We start from the raw sequence: 20569 nt of genomic DNA, 5'->3' as shown, positions 1-20569 counted from the left end.
TAAAGTACTTTTTTCTTCAATTATGTAGTTTTTGCCTCATTTCTTGCACCATTTCATGGCTAGCCACCAAGCCAATATCTTATTTAGGTTTTTCACCTACAATATAGCAAGTATGCTCTAGTTTCAAATCTAACTATGGTTATCTGAGTGGTCAGTGACTTCAAATTATTTAGGAATTTTTCAGCTGGCATGGGCACTTCCTACCAAGCTTCAAAAGCAATAAGTACAAAATATGTTAGTCACCTGTATGGATGTATCAGTTAAATGACCACCCTTAACTGACACGGAAAGTACAGATATGTTGCCTGTATGACAAGGGAGCCTCATGTGTACAAACCATGATACAACATTCCTTAGAAATGTTCATTTCCTTGGAAATGACTAACACCTGAGAGATGATGGCTGGTTCCCTATAATTCTTATACCATACAGTAGTACCTACCTAAAACAATTTTATAAGCTGATGAAAGCAGTTGAGTCTACTTCTCCTTGCCTTCAACTTGTTTTTGTTGCCTGCCTCACCACACTAGGAAAAAAGAAAAGCAAGACCAAAAAAAAAACCACTTCAGTCAGCGGTAGTTTGGCTCCATCATAAAATCTAAATACATCTGAACTTTGTATTTCAGTCAGGTACATACTCTAAACAATGGAGTAATTTATCATTAGCTAATATTTGATCATGCTTGTCACCAATTGGTGTGTTTCAGTCATTTTTGTATAATAAATAGGTGTACCTACAATGCAGGATTAGAGTGACTTTCTCTGGCTGAATGGTTGGTTCCCCATGTAGTAGCCAGGAACCACGCTCCCTGAGCTGACCAGGCCATTCCCGGGAACACTTTAGCTGTCTGCTCTGTTGCAACAGTGAACACAGTAAATTAGCTCTTTTAGGAGCATGCAAAATTGCCCTTGAAAGGAGTAAATGACACCCTGGAGTAAGCTTGTGAACTGTAATGTCTTTATAGCCCTGGTACTTAAAGCTTAGCAGCCGTGGATCACCCTCCTTGTATTGAGGATGAGACTGAGGCCCAGAAGGTCACAGTCACTTGCCTCAGGTCACACAGCCGGAAGGCAGGTCTCCTGACTACTCTGCTACCATTTTCCCCTTTACATCACAGAGCGTCTTTGCCTCCCGTAGGCGAAAGTTCAATAACACTGAGCAGGAGTTTACTGAGTACCAACGACATTAAAGATGCTTCTCCGTTTAGGAGGGGAAGAACCTGGGTGCAAAGTGAGTGAGAACAGACCCACAAATACCACAGGTGCCATACCACCCTCTTCAGCATAGTTAACGTCAACTCACTTCTCTGCAAACTTAGTGAAAAACTGGCCAAGGAGAACAGGAGACTGAGAATACCTTAGACTCTTACACACCCAAAACGTCTGGGCATATTTTAGCAGCGCTCCAAAATAACAGTTAGAAAAGTGTCCTAACGGTCAGTTAGTACAGCTGCCTTACTTAGTCATAAAGATTATTTTTCCTTATAAATACATAGCAACATTGAAAACATTTTTAACCAGAGAAACACCCTTAATCCCATGACTCAAACACAATTATTTTCATTAAAAAAAATTTCTAATCTAGTATTTATTTGCTCCCCACGTAAGCATATTTTCACACAGATGCTCTCATAACACACATAATTAGGCATTCTGTTTTTTTTCATTTAACACTTCATAAACCTATACTATATTGCCATGTAATTAACAAAGTTCTCATTTTTACCAGCCATATAATATTCCACAGAGTTAGCATGCTTACTTAGTCATTTCGTTAATCATTCCTATATGTGGGAGTATTTCAGATGTTCTCATTTATTTTTAACACTGGAAACACAACTTTCTCCTTAAAATACTAACAGAAATACAATTACTAAATCAAAGGGTATAAATATTTGTATGGACTTCATAAAAAGCCATATTGATGTCAAGAGATTGAAATTACCTATAAAGCCACCAGCAACATGAGCATTCTACTTTCACTAAACTTCCTCACCGTTGTATGTGATTAAATTTGTTTGGTGATTTACTTAATATAAAATGGTATTTTAGGATTGCTTTTTTATTTTAATGGTGATCATAGTCTCCTATTTTAAGATCATTTTATTGCTTCCTCTTTAATATAAAATTTTACATTATTCTATTCACATAATTTGACTGTATTTAGGTCCTAATTTTTCTTATGAATTTAAATGGCCTTTTAATATATGTATACATTAAATTTTATACAAATTGTTCTTAAGTTTGTTTTTAGATACTAACCAGTTAATATGTCTGGTGTGTATCTGGAGCCTCAGTGTGAGGTATATATTCAAAGATTTTTTGACCAAGCCCATTCTCCCACAATGCTGTTTACTAAACTTGCTACATTATGTTTTATGTGTATATTGTGTTATTATGGGTCCATTTCTGGGTTCCTCATTTTGTTACATTGATCTACCTATTTAAAAGGGAATGTTTGTTCAGACCTAATAAATGTTATGTGATGGGCATTGTGCTATATAGTTTTCATGTGCATTATTACATGAACTTGTGTGTGTGTTAGGTGGTTTTAATTACTGTTATTTTTTTATAGTATGTTTGAATCCACAGTAGGTCTAGATTCTACTCCCTAGTCTCTTTTTTTTTCAAATATTCCTTAATATTTCCTTGTACGCACACATATACTTGAGAAATTCTCACCCATTTTCCCAGATTATATTATTTGACTAAGTGTATTTTCTACCCTCCATATTCAGCCATACCCAAACAAGTCTCATCAGGAGTTTGAATAGAATTGTGTTGAATCGCATATATAAGCATCTTTCTAATATTCTGTTTTCCCATGTAAAGAAAACATAGTATATTATAATGCACCTCTACTTCAATTACATTTTAACTTTTATATTCAATAAACATTTACATTCTACAAGTCTCCTCCTTCTGTGTCTTTCCTCATTTCCATTTCACTTGCTTGGAAATACTTCATTCTCAAGTTCAGCTACTAAATTGTGTTAATTCCTCACAAGGTCCCCTGAATAATATCCTGCACATGTAGGTGAACACTGATTAAATGGAAGACAAGTATTTTAAGCCCTATCCTAAATAAAACATCTTAATTGCCTCAACGAAAATGAAATGAAGCTGTCTAAAAGGACAAAACCACCACAAAATAATAGCCCTGGCAACCACTTTATTTTCTTAGTGTATTTACAAGACAAAGCCCTGAGTTCATTTAAAACAAAGCTGAATGGCTGAGGTTACCTAATACCTTCTTTTCCCTCCATCTTGACCAATATCTCTTATTTCTGCTCTTCGTGAAATAGGTGTGTATTCACAGAGAAAGAAAAACCAACAGGGAATGTAAATGACTTAAAATTAAATATTTTAAATGTAAACTTGACTGAGATTAGTCTACATAATGTTATACATCACAATTAAATCCACATTATCTTCCTTGATTTAATGGACCTAGATACTCTAAAAAGAAAAATCTCATATTTTATGAAATCTATGTGGTATATGAAGAATTGTAGACACTACGGTGAAAGGGAAGAGAAGGACAAATAGAAGGAATGGGAGGGGAAAAGCCAGGAATATCTATCAGTGTGAAGGTAGACAAATAAGGACAGGAGTCGTTTTCCATCCACACTTAGAAAGTCACACTTTGTGTCAAATTGAGTGAAAGCATGAATGATGTGCTTCTCCACTTCCCTGAAGAAAGAAACACGGAGAAAATGTGGCAAATATTTAATCTGAGCCTTTTTTCCTGAAAGACTGCAAGATGCCCACAAATTTTCTTTCCCAGAGTTCAAAATAGCAAGTTGAGTGGGTGTAAGCACTTCAAGTGCAATAAAAAAGGTAACTAAGAAAAAGGAAATCATACTTTTTGCTCCTCAGTTTGAAATTTTAAAAGAGGCCATTTAAAGGGATTTTAATGATTTGGATCTAGCGTTTGTCTTGAATCAGAACACAAATACGGTCCTGAATACTTAAACAAGCCCTCTGGCCACTTTTAAATGGTACAGTTTCTATGTAAAGACCACATTTACAACCTCATTCTTACAGTAAAGAGTGCGCAGTTTCCACCCGGTTACAATCAGATGCCTAAATACAATGCTGGCAGAAAGTAAAAGTTAGTTGAAGGTTCATGGGATCTCTGCCACACCCAGGGAAAGGGACCTTCCTCAACAGGGCAATGAAAACTTTACGATGCATATCAGTCACCAGGGGAGCTTGTTAAAATGTAGATTCTGATTCTACAGGTCTGGGTGGGGTCCAGCTTGGAGTTCCCAGGTGATGCTGACGCGCTCGACTGAGGTCCACACTTTGAGAAGCAAGATTCTAGTCTGTAACAATTGTTACTGACTGCCAGGCAACGGAAATAATAATCAACAACTAAGAATGTTTGCAAGGTACCTAACACCAGGCTGCTTGTTACAGGAGATAATAAAGTACATATGATTAGCCCTGAGCTAACCCATAAAAAATGATTTTTTAAAAAATTAAGTGCTAAATGCTAAAATGCGCGCTAATGATTCTAAGAATAATAGGAATTGAAAACAGGAAGAGTTCAGTCAGAGCTAGAATAGTGGCAAGGGGCTTCAAAGAGCAGGTTGGACTTGGTCAGGCCCCAGGCTGGGGGGATGTGGATAGAGAAAGAGCAGGACCAGAAAAGGCAATTCTCAAAGGGAGCTATGCGCCTGGAGTTCCAATAAGAGAAAACTACGTCACCTGCTTTGTGGCTGCAGACATCATCATTAGAAATGTTAACCAGAATTCACTTTTAACCAGGTGAAGGGAACTTCTGAAGGGAACTTCTTTGGTGGCGCAGTGGTTAGGAATCTGCCTGTCGATGCAGGGGACACGGGTTCAAGCCCTGGTCTGGGAAGATCCCACATGCTGTGGAGCAACTGGGCCCGTGAGCCACAACTACTGAGCCTGCGCGTCTGGAGCCTGTGCTCCGCAACAAGAGAGGCCGCGACAGTGAGAGGCCCGCGAACCGCGATGAAGAGTGGCCCCTGCTTGCCACAACTAGAGAAAGCCCTCGCACAGAAACGAAGACCCAACACAGCCAAACATAAATAAATAAATTTATAAAAAAAAAAGTGTAGGTTTGGGAATTACAATGCTGTTTGAGGACAGTAAAGCAACAGGCAATCTTGCTTTAGTCTTAAATTTTCTTCACCGGCAACATCAAGAGTTATTAATGACATTTGAAATGTTTACGCCTGGTACCACAAAGTTACCATTTTTGTATACATATTTATGCAGTATATGCCTTTGATTAACTGATGTCTTGATTAATGATTTTAACAGCATTAGGATATAACTTTTCACTACAGTAGAATTAATAATTTTCTGTTATTCAGAGTGTTTGAATTCTACTTTTATTATAAAAATAAACACTTTTTTTCTCCTAGAAGATACTTTTGGATGGCACATACCCACACAACACCCCCGGCTCCAGCATTATTCTTCCCTTTCCTCCCACGCTGGCTGACAATGGGAAGAAAACACATCCAGAAACAGAATGAAATTATTAATGAATTATACCTTAGAGTTTTGTTTTTTTTTTAAAAATCTCCTTAGAGAGCTTTTCCCATCAACCCCCAGTACGTCGGATATATTGTCCAATGGATTCAACTGAAAAGGAACAGAGGCTCGCAAGGGTCAATATAAACATGAGAATTCAAACTCCACACTTCTTTTACTAAAGAAAACTACAGGGCGATGAGGATACCTATAAGCTGCAGGAGGGGAGGGAGCATTTGAAAGAGAAACAGTACATTTTAGCATTCCCAAGGCAGGTCAACACTCTCACCAAGTTCCAGTTCTGTCTTCGGCACTGCCAACCTTATCACCTTATCGTAAACAATAAGAAATGCTATGTGAGCTACCTGCAAATATTACACTTCACATGAATGTTAAATGCCATGACTACGGTTTAACCACAACTACTGTCCCTTCTATGTTTCTGTCCTACAAAACTTCCCTGTGCTTGCTGGAAGATGGAATTTAGGTAATAGATTATGACAAAACTCTGCAAGTTCAAAGTCTTGAAACTTGACCATAAGATACATTCATCACTACAGCTGTGCTAAATGAGGCCCTGGTATTCAGGATGCATGGCTGGTTACCTACTCCCCCACTACTCTCCCCTACGCCCCACTAATCCACTCAGGCGAATCCCCATTAATGACAAGATAAAGAGATTAATATGAGACTGCTAAATTAACTGTTACCCATGAATGGTTGCAAAATAGTAAATAGAAGGCAAGCGGGCATGCCCTAATACGACTGTGAAGTTTATCTTCTACAAATCTCTTCCCCTTTCTATTCTGAACCCTTTCAGGTGTCCTGCCCTGACTAGGTCATGGGATCCTTCAGGCTGCACTCCCCATCTACTGCAAAAAAGAGCTAATCATCTTTTTCATACTTGGCTGCCAAAAATGTAATACACTCTCATTAGGAAAAGAATTTACTTTATGAAAACAAACAAACAAAAAACTTGGAAGACTATAAAACTTAATACAAAGGAATAAATAATGGCTGGCAAAGAGGTATATTTGGGGAGTGGGTTTTACTAGGATAGAAGCAAGAAAGCCCCCCTCTGTGGGAGATGCTATTACTAATCCTATGCAGATCCAGGGCAAGGTACTGTGCCATCTAAACTACAATGAGATATGGTCTGCTTTCAGTTTTGTAAGACCATTTCTATTTGAATCGAATTGGCCCTTCTGAAGACGGTTCACCAATGAGAAATATTCTCTCTCTTTCTCTCTCTCTCTCCCCCCTCCCCCCTCCCTTTGGCTTGGATCTGGCCTTTTGGTTAGTCATAAGACATAGCCCCATTTTTTCTTCTCTGGTATCTCTCCTTGTAATCCTCTGTGTTTATGCATCCACCTACTTTTAGAATTACCCACAGATATTACCAGAAGTTTTAAGAGTTAAATTTACAATGGCACCGACTTCTTACTGCAAGCCTGGAACCATGGTGGAAACAGGTTCAGTGAAGAGAGATTTCCCAGAGCCAGAACTGATGTCCTCACTAACCGGGCTGCCAGGCCTAGATCAAATGAAGGTCGATTCACGGTCCCCAGAGGAAGCTGTTCAACTCGTCGGGTCGGTTCCCCTGAGCCCTGCCAAGGAGGCCCTTCAGACTGACAGCCGACCTGGCAGAGCTGGTGTCTTCCCCCAGGCAGAGAGGCCCTCCCCCAGGACAGGCACCAAAAGCCAGCAGAGCGAGCTGAGCGGCTGGGGGCAGCCACTTGTGGTGACACAAAGGCAGCTCTCTCTGCCTCGGGGGGGGGGGTTAGAAACCCCTGATGATGACTTGGGCTGTCGAAATGTATACTGCGAGACAGGACATCCCTTCTGGCCTTGTGGGTGAGTGAAGCCCAGGCCGGGGCAGCAACAAAAGCCTGGCCCGAGGACAGCCTGCTCCTCACATCAAAGCCGGAGGCCCTGGGAGGCTGGCGAGCAGCCAGAGACGCAAAGAGCGGCAGGGGGGTGTGTTGCCTTAGGATAATAGCAAACTGGGACAGGGTAGCGTCTGTGAATTCCAAGCACTGGGGAGGTCTGCTCAGAGATTTTACCCTCTCCTGTCAGGGATGTGATTTAATTTCCTTTGAAGAAAAAAAAGAAAGAAAGAAAGAAAGAAAGAACAGCAAAGAACATACATTCCCAAACCTTCTGTCTGCAAAAGCAGACACCACAATGCACGTGAATGCACTCTGGTCCTTTTCAGCTTGCAGCCACTGTCTCAAACAATAGGGCTAAGTGAGACGTGACATTCTCCCGTCCATCTTAATAGGGCATTAAGTCTAAGGGGTAATTAAGATCATTTAAATGCAAACATCACTGTTCCATTGCTAATATCCTCCCAGATATTTCCCATCAATTCTGTTTAATTAGAGAAGCACTGCATGTTAATTATAACCTGACAGTTTTATTTATTTGACAGGACACAGCATAGAGTCTCATTTTGAGTAACAAGAACTTACTTACGGTGAGGCATCGAACTCTGTCACAAAGATGACTCAGCTTTTGGACCTAGAATGTTCTACCTGGAAAAGTTTACCCTACTTGCTCAACAGAAATGGGAGTTCATTCAGGAATTAATTATCTTCTCTCCTCCCCACTTTACTGTATAGCTTTTTGCATAGAAACATACAGAAAACAAAGTAAGAAAGAAAAATCTGTAAGAGAATAAAAGAAAAATTAATCAACCACTCTCCCTTCTGTAATCTTAAAATGTGATTCCTCAGGACCAGGATAAATGTTGTGAATGAACCGAAGCCCTTTCAAGGAAGCAAGCATCACAGGGAAACATGGCACACGTAGGCCACTGGAGTGACTGGCTGCCGTCGTGAGAACACACACTGCATAAACACTGCTTAGAACAGAAAGGGCCCTGTGAGCTTTCCTTTCCGAGGAAATGAATATGAGTTGAGGTCACTCAACTCTAATCCACCCAGTACGTCAGGGTTATCCTTCCAGCCGCACATGCTCCCTTTAGGCGGCAGGTTGTCATAACCCAGCTAGTCATCCCTAGTGGCATGCTGGGGGCAGAATAACTTCCAACTCCTTACTAATCCGGTGTGGGGAAGGCCAAGGTACAGAGTTTTACTTGATTGCATAAAATGTAGAGTTATTTTCAGCTTCTGAATCATCGTTCTGGCTCTTTTACCAGTCCGAAAGCCATAGTACAACCCTTTAAAAATATCTTTTCTATTCAATTTTAACTTATTTGAACATAAGCAAAGTTAATCCTGCAGAATTTTGAAAAGATGAAACCGTGAAATGGAAGGGGAAAAAAAAGATCAAAAAGAGTTTTACAAATATTTGCAATTTAAAATGGTCACCATTGCTCTTCCGTTATCTTCAAACTCAATATAAAAACCCTGGACAATTAACACTTAGCAGGACTTCGGTGCCTGAGGACACAAATCAATTTTGTTTTAGTTACACTTCTAAGACCTTGAAGAGAAACATTAAATAATGGAAATTTCAAAAAACTGCTAACTGATATAGGAAGAACCTTAGCTATTTCTGAAATAATTCCACTGGGATTTGTGCTGGATATTATAAAAACAGGATGTTGTGTTTGTTGTTCCTCATAAAAGACTACGAAGCCAGTATAAGGCTACAAAATACAACAAACAGACAAATCTATGTGCAGTATTAAAAAAGCCAGATGGAATTTTTATTCATGTATTTAAAATTTTTGCTCAATGTGGGATGACCTCTGGAGACATATTTCTTGTCTTTATGAATGCCAAAAGGGAAATAGTTACATAACATAATTCTGCAGTGGTCCAGTATCACAGTGCAGAGAACTTAATCTTAAATACAGGACGTTCGGAGATGAGTCTTCACTGCTAAGACCTCTTATTTTAAAAATTAACATGGATTAATCCATTAATATTATACCTGTTCCATTTAGTTAGAAGCTGATCCCAACAACATGAAGATTCCAATAAGAAACTTTTTTTTTAATACTCCTTCAATGCAATGTGATGAAGCTACTCGTACCAAAGGATAATATTAGTGGATTTAGAGATGATTTTAAATGGGTGTGACTAGCCCACCCAGATACACAATTTTATCTGTGCGTATGGGGGCAGGGAGGGAGGATGGAGCAGGGGTTAGCACTCTGTAAGTTAAACCGTGATTTTTCACTACTTTCTGCCTAAGTAACCAGAAGCCTGTATATCATCCCCGTATCCTGACCCACATAGCCTCATTTGGGAATGAAGAGTAAGTGGAGAGGAAGTGCATCTAGGAAAAAATTACACCTAAATGTCCTCCCAGCAGATAGTTGAGCTCTGCTCTGCGCATTCAGATGCTTTTTGAAATAGCTGGGAAAACCACTCAAAAAACTACACCTGCTACCAGGACTCCATGAATAAGTCTCCATTCAAACCAAGCGCAAGTACCGGGTCGACCATGAGTCTAGGAAGGAAATATAGGCTTCTCTTCCCTTCTGAAGTCCTAGGAGCTACATCTATTCAACAAAGGTTTCATTTTCTATAAAACTATTAGAAAATACCTTTTTAATACCCAATCACTTACAAACGTTTCTGCCTGGTGAAATAAAAATTTTGTTTCCTATTTCAATATCTATAATTTGCAGTTTCTGTCACCTGTTAACATATTCAGCAATCATTTTCCAAGTACCTATCCCACACCAGGCACTGTGCTGCATCCGAAGGCACACAAATGTGTTTTCTGATCTCAACGAAAACCTGGCTTGCAGGTAGGATGAAAAGTGCTGTAGTACAAGTTATAATAGGGCCCACAGGAGAGTGAGGTGTACGGATCAAGGAAGGACTGAGAATGGAGATACTTGAAATGGACCTGGAGTAATCAGCAGAAGCTTGTCAGGTAAACAAGGAGAAAACCAAGTTTGAGAGGAAATAGAGTATATTCCGTTTTATAACAAACTAGGTTTGAGGTGCCTTAAGAATATTCAGATAGAAATCTCCAAGCACACAGCGGGACATATAGATATAAAACCCACAAGAGGGCTTCCCTGGTGGTGCAGTGGTTAAGAATCCACCTGCCAATGCAGGGGACACGGGGTTCAAGCCCTAGTCCGGGAGGATCCCACATGCCACGGAGCAACTAAGCAGGTGCGCCACAACTACTGAGCCTGCGCTCTGGAGCCCGCGAGCCACAGCTGCTGAGCTCAAGTGCCACAACTACTGAAGCTCGCACGTCTAGAGGCTGTGCTCCGCGACAAGAGAAGCCACCAAAATGAAAAGCCTGCGCACTGCAGCAAAGAGTGGCCCCGCTCGCCGCCAACTAGAGAAAGCCCGCATGCAACAATGAAGACCCGACGCAGCCCAAAATAAATAAATAAATAAATAAAATTTATTTTAAAAAAAACCAAAAAACCCACAAGAATATGCGAGCTGAAAACCCAGTTTAGAAGACCACTAGCATCATTGGCATCTAGGGTGATACTTGAAACAATGGGCCTTGTCAACGGTTTGGGAAGCTACAGACAGAAGAGGCATAAGGGCTGCATTTTGGGGAAAGCCACAAAGACTGAGGAGTGTGGGAAGGGGCTGAGAACAGAGGTGGGTACCAGGTCACAGCATCACACAGCCAAGTGGAGAAAAAAATCAAATGATAAACAGTGTCAAATATAAATCAAAAATAGGTAAAAAAGGCAAAGACCTAAAAGATTTCACTGAATTTCAAAATTAAGAGGTTACTGAGATTCCTTTCTAAAGCAGGTGGCCAAAACCGTGATGCAGTTGATATGATACGATAGATAACGTATGAGCTAGAAAAGCCATTAAGATTATTGGTTTCAGTTTGCTTGTTTGTTTACTTCCAAAATGGAAGATATTTGACCCTGTTTAATTTTTGAAGTTGGGAGACCTTTCAAAAGCTATAGTCCTGGAAAAAAAAAAGTGTTCTAACAAGATTATATTTTAGCCACAGTGGAGAGACATAATTAAAACTCGACCACGTTAAAGTAAAATTTCAAATTCTCAACAATTAACTAACTACTAATATTGATTTATTGATTTGGGGAACCAAAAGGAATCAGCAAGAAATCACACAAAACTGGAGAAATCTTAAAAGTAAAACTACTAAAAGGCAAAAAGGTGAACTTTAATCATAGGATTTTCAAGCTGAACAAAACTTTACAGATGATCCACTTAAATCCCTTATTTTAAAACAGATTTTAACTCCATGCACTAATAACAACTTCCACCGGGAAATATCAAAACCAAATTTAAACTGTGCAAGATGAAAGAAATTGCTCATGACAAAGAGGAGGCAATTCCTAAACCTGGCAATTACAAGTTCCCGGTGATGTACCAGGAAGATTTCTGAAGAGCCCCCTAAAAGGTCCACTGACATCCCACACGCTTGGTACCTCATGACTAACTCATCCCGCTCAGTCTGGGGTCATGCCCCTCAGTGATCCCCACCCTGAAAGTTACGACATGAAAAAGAAGTCCTAAAAAGAGTAGACAAGAAATTTTACCAAGGTAAACATATTAATGTTCATGTGATGGTTTGTGTTGCAAGATTATAACTGAAAACCCAGTTTCATTCATGTGATGAAAAATTCAGGAAAAAAGAGTTTCTTTAGAACTTTGAAAATGACTTATAAAGTCAGTTTCTGGGAAACATAAAAATAATAGAAGCACTTTTGTACTTCTTTTATAAGTTTAATTTATAGGTTTCCAACTCCCTTGGTCTTTATGTTTTAAATAAGAGTTGAGAAAAAAAAAAAAATCACCCAGAGGAAGCATCTTTATCAGGCCTGAAATAAATAAGGCCTGGTAATAGGATTTTGGTTCCCAGCCAAGAGTGGGATCCACCTGCCCTCGGTCTGGCAAGATTTAGGGTTGTGATTCTTTCATATGGAGGCCCACACACATAAAACAAGCATTATCTTATCTCTTTATAAGATGTAGCAGATAGTTTTGGCAGCCTTGACTCTGTTTAGACTCTGACATCCATAAAAAGGAAGCTTAAAAGTTTGGGCTTACTACTGAAAACCTTAAGAAAATGAAAGATCTAGAAATAATAATGGAGTTTGAAATAATCATCACATAGAATGATATAAACAATCAACATTTACTGAGTCCTTGTGTTCCAGCAATGTACTAAGTGATTTATGTGTATTTTCTCATTAAATCTTTTATGAGGCAGGTACCATTACTATCTCCCTTAGAGAAGCCTTAAGGCCCCAAGAGTTTAAGAAACTTGTCCATGGCCTCACAATAAGTGCTGAAAATGGCTTTTTAATCCAGTGAGCCTGACTCTAAACCAATGCTCTTGAAAAGATACACATAGTGGCAATATTAAAAGATTCTCAAGTTGAAGAAATCCAAGTACCCTGTAGTTACTTGCACTCAATTTTCAGTTCTACTCATGATTTTGATCTGGCAAATGGACCATCAGTGCCAAACCAAAGAAAGTTTAATATACTGAACCATTCCTGATTACTCACTATCTATGTTGGTACTACTGAACCACATGGCAACAGAGTTTTGGGTGGGTCAACCAGGTCTTTATACGACGACGAGGGAAGGCTTTCATGCTTAGAATGAAGGTCATTGCTCTAAGTTTGGCAACAAAATCAAAATCTTTCTTATACAGCTCAAGATTATTCTTTTACCCTGATCATTGTCCTAATTTACTCTGGCACTAAAAAGTGTTTATTACTATAAACTAAGACTAAAATTGATGGGTTTAGAGGACTTTATATGCCCATGTTCCACTAGATTAATTTTGGAGGGCACGCCATGCTCTCCTTCTCTAGAAAACACAATATTTCTTTGTTCTTAAAAAAAGCCAAAAATTTCCAAAAAGGAAACAAAACTTCACTACATGACATTCTTTTCAATTTTGTTTTAACTTCATTATTGGAAAATTTCTATATTTTATTTTTCTATTAAAAAAAAGCACTATGCATTTCTTATAAAATGTTCATGATGAATTTTTTCCCCTCATTTATTCAATTATTCACTCAACAAAAAACTGTGTACTCCCAAAGCCATGGCTCTTGTCCTCATGGAACTTAGGGGCTAGTGATGGACGGACATTGAAAACAGATTGTTACTGTGTAAATTCCAAACAAAAGGCATGCTGTGTAATCAGAAAGCTATGTAATAGTATTTGAGTAAGGCAACTCTTTTCTAAATGTTCACTATTTAAAAGTTGGGGTCTAAGCATTCCTCCTGTCATGATCTGAAGCCTCAAATTTAGAGGTGATTAAAACAGACACATGTCAAATCCACCACAACTATACTTTTTTCAAAACTTCTAGATGTTCCAGGATACCCTGAAAATCTAATTTGAAAATCATCAGTATAGGTGTTCTAGAAACTTCCCCAAAGAAGTCATTGGCTACCATTCTTATATTCTAGTTTGCATAGATTTATCACTCAGTCTAACATGTTAATGTGTGCAACTTGACAAATTTAGAGGGAAAGGGAAAAAAAAACATAGGATTATCAGAATTGGAAGACCCTTTCAAGTCTTGGAGTAGCCTTCTTTTCCGTTGGATGTTTCTAGTCTAAAATGAAAAGCATTCCTATCTTTGACAAATTTGATGTAAATATTTGTGATTTGATGTAGAAACAAAGAGTAAGGTAATTTTTTGTACTTATCTTTTAATTAATCCAAACTCTCCTTAGTTTAATTGCACACTTGCACAACATATATCTTTCTCTTACTATTTCTAGACCTGCTAAGATTCCAGTTGTTTTCTTATTGATTTCCTTCATTTAGTATCTCAACCCATAGATTAAGGTGTTCTTCTCTTCCTCTTTTGGCAAACTCTGGCAGCCTAAGTTCACTTGGCAGAGATTATACACACAAGCATGTCCAAATGGAATCCAAGGAGATTGCCAGATGCCTATTTTTTCCACATCAGAGAAGCAAACCGTAGCTGGTCCAGCTCGTCTGCCTGCCAAGTCTGGGACTTAGGGTAAGAAGGTTCAGTCCCAATGGAAGGGAGAGAGTCTGAGCTGCCTATCTGAGGGTCTCTTTGTGGTTTGGGGGAAGAACTTGCTTGAAACAGGTGCAAGCTGGACTACTACATCTCATCTGCCAGCCTGCCAAAGTGGTTCCCACTTAACGTAAGTTGTGTTCTAAAAGTTTGCTTTTAAACCTACTATTTGAAATTTGGAATGTGTCCCTCTGGAACCAGTGTCACAAATAGTGGTTGGCATTCCAGGCTAGCCTTCAAAAGTTTATATAACCTGATTGAGAATTAGCCTAAGTCAATGTAATAAGTGGACTCTGGGGCCTACTCACCTTATACGGCATAGCTTCTATTAGAAAAAAATAGTCACACTGAAGACTGGCGTCCATAGGATACGAAACTCCTCACCGTTCCCTACACGGGCCATAAAAATCTAGGTAAAATTCTAATAAGTAAATAATGAAGTAAGAATAGCAAGACGCTTTCCCCAGGATCGGAGTGATGGGTCAGCGTCATCAGCTGGAAGATCCCAGTGGCTCTAGGCTTTTGCAGAGGCAGCAGTGGTGGACCAGTCCCTGGTGGCAACAGACAGACATGGCAGAAGAGCGGAAGAGAAAGTGAATCGGAAGCTAGGGCAGTCCTGAAAAGGGAGCGTCCTACCGTAGAGGGTGGCGGGCGGGAGGAAGAGAAAGGGAATTCCTGCCGCAAGCCAGCAGGGGAAATCCCCGGTTTAGGTTGCTATTCACTGACTAGGAATGTTCATTATTTAGTAATTTAACCCTCCCAATCCTTACTTCTGACTCTGGCTTCTTAGAGTCAAGCTGTATGTTGTTAACGACAATCTGCTTCAGTCTGGTTGATGCGCCATCCTACCAAGATAGACTGTTAGCCTACAGTGGGTTCACAACCAGGGTGATTTTGACCCCCCAAGGGACGCGGGGCCACGTCTGGGGTTATTTCTAGTTGTTATGACCAGGGCGGAGGTGCTATTGTCACCTAGTGGGTAGAAGCCAGGGACGCTGGAAAATATCCTACAATGCACAGGACAGCCCTCTACAGCAAAGAATTACCCATCCCCTAATGTTAATGGCACCAAAGTTGAGAAACCCTCTAACCTTTGTACTGCAGTAACTTTCTGTTACCTGTGAACTGTGCTCCTGATGTGTTTAAGCAAGTGATTACGACACAAATCACTCAGACTACACTGTGAAGGTCATGCTCAACTAAGAGAAATTCTGCAAACAACCAACAGCACTATTCAGTGTTACAAAGAATGACATTTGTTTCTTCATTGATGTAGTTAAAGCAGGAGAGCCAAACTTCGAGAGGATGGCAGAAAGGGTATGGCACGAACTTGGTATATCACCTGGATCACACGGCAGCTTTCTAGAGCAGCATACTGTGCAAGCTCCTATGTGAAGGTAAACCCTGCCACCAAGGCCACATCCTGCTTCTTGAGCATTTCCATAAACAGCAGCCGTATTCTTCCCCTAGCATCCAATGACAACCTAGGCACGTCAGCTAGTTCCTGAAATGCTCACAGCTCACTAGTATTAAAGTAACCATCTCCCCCAGGAAAAGCCTTACCCTGCTGTCTGTGTGAAAAAGAATGAAAGCAGAGCCACTAATCAGGGCACAAAGAGTTCCACGACCCTGGCAAGGAACGTAACCTCTTTCTGGCCCTCTCTTCAACTAAGAAGAGAAAGAGTGTGACTTAGTCATCTCCAGCCTCCCTGTCGAGTCTCACCACCATGATGGTTTTCTTCCCAGATGGTAATGAGAGGCGGGGCTGCTCCAAAGAAAGTAGGTAAGGTCCCTGTGTGAAGCCCTCCACAGCGAAGGCTCCACTGGGGGTGGGGGGTGCCTGGGAGCACAGCACAAAGTCCCCGCAGTCCCCGCAAGAGAAACCTCCCGGCCCCAAGCTTGACACAGCAAGTCTCCGTTTCGCTTCGGGCTATACTAGGAGTGATGACAGCAAGACATCAAGGGACAATCTCCACGTGCGCACCTCAGGAAAGGGCTGATCGTCACACACTGGCCTCGTCAGCCACAGCCTCCTGCACAAACAGGCATCACCTCCCAGCACCACCTTCTCATTCGGAAGGACAGGAAAAGAGTACAGTGTGTTTTTAACTATGTCTTTGTCGTAACGATTGCCAAGGAAAACAAAATGGGAGGGCAACAACAATAGGAATTGGAGGACCCTTTAGTAGTTAACAAACACATACTTTAATAACCCTTCGGTAGAGACCCAAATTAGTTCTGGGGAACCGCTCAGCATTGCTGCATGATCTACTGGGATTGTTTTCATTCACTGCTCTACTGAAGGAATGGATATGGTTTCCCCCAGTCTCCCCACTGAGACTTCTACTCTGTGTTTTTTCTGTTCATATGCTTAGTGGGGCTATTTAAAAGTAATCATGTCAATGACAGCCTCAGGCTCTACCAAGTCTGAAAAGTAGAAGATTATATTTCTAGTCCTCAAGATTTAAAAAATCTGAATATGAAAACATATTAAAAATACACCATGCTAGAGAAGAAGGGAAAGTAATAAAAAGCCATTTTTTCTGCCATTTCAACAATATCACACATTCCCAGGGCTATGTTTTCCCAGGTAAAGCCCAGTATTTTAATGTGTTTGAAATAGGAGGCATTCTGATAAAACACGTTTGTTTGCTGGGTTCATTTATTGTTTTGTTTTTCTCAGTAAGAGCTGGTACTTTTTTTTTTTTTAAGTTTTTGTTTTGTTTATTCTCATTTCTTAAACTGATAATACATGGTACAAAATTAAAAATATATAAAAGAGTATTTGATAAAGTGTCTTCCCTCTCCCGTTCCCCAGGCACCCATCTTTCCTTTCCAGAGCTACTCAATGTTACTTGTTCTTGCATATCTTTACAGAGATTTTTAAAACACTTTATCGAAGTATAATTTACATACCATAAAATACATCCATTTTAAGTATACAATTCAATTATTTTTAGTAAATTTACAGAGCTGTGCAATCATCACCACTATCCAGTTTTAGAACACTTCTGTTACCCAGAAAAGTCCCTTATACCTGTTTGCAATCAATCCACATTCCCAGCCCCAGACAACCTCCAATCTGCCTTTTTCCTTTTCTGCACGTTTCATGTAAACAGAATTATATAATATCTAGTCTTTTGCATCTAGCTTCTTAGCATGATGTTTTCAAGATTCATCCTTGTTATAGTATGTATCAGTACTCCTTTTTATTGCTGGTTAGTATTCCATTGTATGGCTCTACCACATTTTGTTTATCCAGTTGCCAGTTGTTGGACATTTGGATTGTTTGATTTTTTTTTTTTCAGATAACGTCACTCATGCTGCTATGAACATATCTGAAAAAGTTTTTGTGTGGACATATGTTTTCGTTTCTTTTGCATATATATGTAGGACTCAAATTGCTGGGTCATATGGTAAGTTTATGTTTAGCTTTTAAGAAAATGCCAAAGTGCAAGCCCCACATCTCTAATTCCACATTTAAAACATCTGTCATCTGCATTTGAGAGTACTTGACAACCGTTGTCTCATTACTTTTGGCCACATGCTGGTGAGGGGGAAATGGCAGGTACTCCCATCCCATTTCACTAGGAAGCAGGTTGCAAATGGTTAAAAATAGGGTGACCTTCATGCCCCCCAGTCCACCTACTGCTCCCCAGGCTGCCCCTAGAGAAAGGAGGGAAAAGAATCTCCCTTGAGTCCTGTTACTGCCACCAAGAGACTAAAGTGTCGGTATACAGTACTTTTGTAGTGAAACAAAAAGGCAGATGCAAGGAGTTGACTTCCCTTTCATTGCAAATAACTCTAACATGACCAACATGCTACAAAAATCAATAGCAGTAACGATTGCCCTTTTGGAGCAGACTGGGCAGTCAGCTGGACAGGGGGCATTGCTTAGCCCAGGCACACCGCCTGGATCAAGCACTGCAAACAAGTTTCACCAGCGAGAAGCATAATTTACTTATTAAAGAGATAACTGTAAAGTCTGATGCAAACAGACAAGCGTAAATCCTTCAACGCACAGACCAAATGCTTGGCTTGGCGACCATAAAATGCAATAAGCAATCAAATCTAGGTTCTATTACTCAACCCCTTTTTATCCTTTAAAAGATGACATCTCCACGTGCACAAAGAAATGGCCTACAAGGGAGTGCTCTGGTTTGGAGGGGCTCCCCAATAACACTGAACCCACACAGGAAGTTGAGGGGAAACCTCAGTGACTAGTGTGTACTAACCTGGTCTTCCGTATACGAATAAGTGCAGATAAAGGGAACTGCTCTTTTTCAATTTGGTTCTAAAGCATTTTACCTTATTCAAAAGAACACAGAACTAATCAATAATTGCCCAAACAATCCCTTCTGTAATCATTTTTCCTATTTCACAAATGCAGCAGTAAGGGCGCATTTGTGAGATTCTGAGAGCAAGAGACAACATCTCTATGACTTCAACAATTTTACTTTTTAAATCATATTTAATTGCCACCAACCAGCAAATATAAGCAAAAAATAAAGAGGTCTGAAACATTGTTAGAAAGTAGAGCTTGAGTTAATGAGCAAATTAGAAAAAAATATTATGTCACTTGCCATCAAATGTTGTTTGGCAACTTTAAAAAAATCCAAATAAAGAGAGAATTCAAACCGTCCATCTACAATAAGCTATTGTATGGTTCACAGGTCTGGGTCATTCACAACTCCTGGAAATAGCTGCATGGTGGTCAAACACTCTTATTTTCTGTGTTTTCACGGGCTTTCAGGACTTGTGCAAATTGTTTTCCAAGCACCATCCGGCCATAATAACCAGGTTACTACTGATAATTATGCTTGCCTCTCTATAGGTTTGTCAGCTGAAGAAATCCACAGACAGCTGTCATAATGAGCAGAAATCTACTTCTGGCACAGCTGCACTGACCACAATGCATTAGAAAAACAACCCTCTCTGCAATAACCAGTTCTGGGCATTGCTGGTTAAAAAAGACTAGTTTCCTGTTTTTCTCAAAAACTTCAGAGTGTGGGTATTGCTATTTTTTACCCCACCCACACCTTTTCTCTTTAATTGTTGAAGATTCCGTACTGTAAACACCTAATCATGGCATTTTTTTTTTATATTATAGCTCCAGGTTTAATTTTAGGTCAGATTCATCCTTTCCAAGCCAGGGCCTTCCCTGTGCCAAGACCCAAGGGTGGGAGAAGGAGCTGAGGCATAGGGTCAGGACCTAGGGAGGAAGGGGGGGCACCCTTCTGGAAAGGGGATGGGCTTGGGCAACACTCCAACTCCACGGCCGCGCCCAGGACCGGGAGCCGGCCAATGGCACCTCCAGGTTGGCCGAAGCCTAGGTATGGAGCCTGGTGGCCCACACATGGTATAAAGCATCAAATGCCCTGCCTGATACATTATCCCATTTATAATAAGCTATCCCTCTTCCTCACTTTAAAATGTTCATTCCTTTCTTTCAGGGGACATGTAAATATATGTATGCAGCCCACACTATTACAAGGGCAGCTTTTCCTTCTGCCGGAATGGTCAGGTCCCTGCTCCAATGTCATCTGCCCCCATACCTTTTCCTCTCCCTACCTAAATCACACACACACACACACACACACACACACACACATACACACAAAGCATATGTGCTAGGAAGGTTGATATATATCTCTCCCCCACACTAGGATAGAAACTTCTCAAGAGAGGCAGTATTGTTTTGTTTACTCCCTGTAGCCTGGACACCTTAAGCAGTGCCTAGAAAACAGCAAGTGATTGATTAATATCAGAATGAATGCCTCTTTCCCTCCGCTGTTATTCACAACCTCCCCCCTTCTGTGCCGGCCTCTGTGGAAACCCTCACCTACTGCACTGAGTTCGTTAATATCTGCCTTTCTTCTAAACCCAGAGCTTCTGGAGGTGGAAACTCTGCTGAGCACCGAGCGCATACCAGGTGCTCAAAACAACATCTGCTGAGTGTTGTTAAATGAATCACTTGTGATCGCCTACTTTGGGGCCAGGGATCATGTAGACAGTGTAGAAATACAAAAAGGAGTAAAACACAGATTTCTGTCTGTATTTTTTTTCTTTTACTGATACTGTAACTTTTGGTCACTACTAGAG

The 20569-nt window shown here is 40.2% G+C and overlaps 2 protein-coding genes across 11 annotated transcripts in view; one reads left to right on the top strand and one right to left on the bottom strand.

Moving 5' to 3' along the window:
• HIVEP2 (HIVEP zinc finger 2) overlaps window positions 1–20569 on the bottom strand; it is a 203407-nt gene that overhangs the window by 99164 nt on the left and 83674 nt on the right. For 2 of the 10 annotated variants that reach the window (XM_082474357.1, XM_082474359.1), the window contains one exon: window positions 443–526. The exons of the other annotated variants lie outside the window; for them this stretch is intronic. The gene's annotated coding sequence lies outside the window, so the exon portion shown is untranslated. The remainder of the gene's footprint in view (window positions 1–442; window positions 527–20569) is intronic. 10 annotated transcript variants of the gene reach the window in all.
• The window catches only part of LOC309666875 (uncharacterized protein), a 367169-nt gene that overhangs the window by 281319 nt on the left and 65281 nt on the right, over window positions 1–20569 (top strand). The gene's annotated exons all lie outside the window — the stretch shown is intronic.

Source organism: Balaenoptera physalus (assembly GCF_965194825.1).
Source record: "Balaenoptera physalus genome assembly, chromosome: 9".
Classification (NCBI taxonomy): Eukaryota; Metazoa; Chordata; class Mammalia; order Artiodactyla; family Balaenopteridae; genus Balaenoptera; species Balaenoptera physalus.
This window is presented reverse-complemented; position numbering and strand designations above follow the sequence as displayed.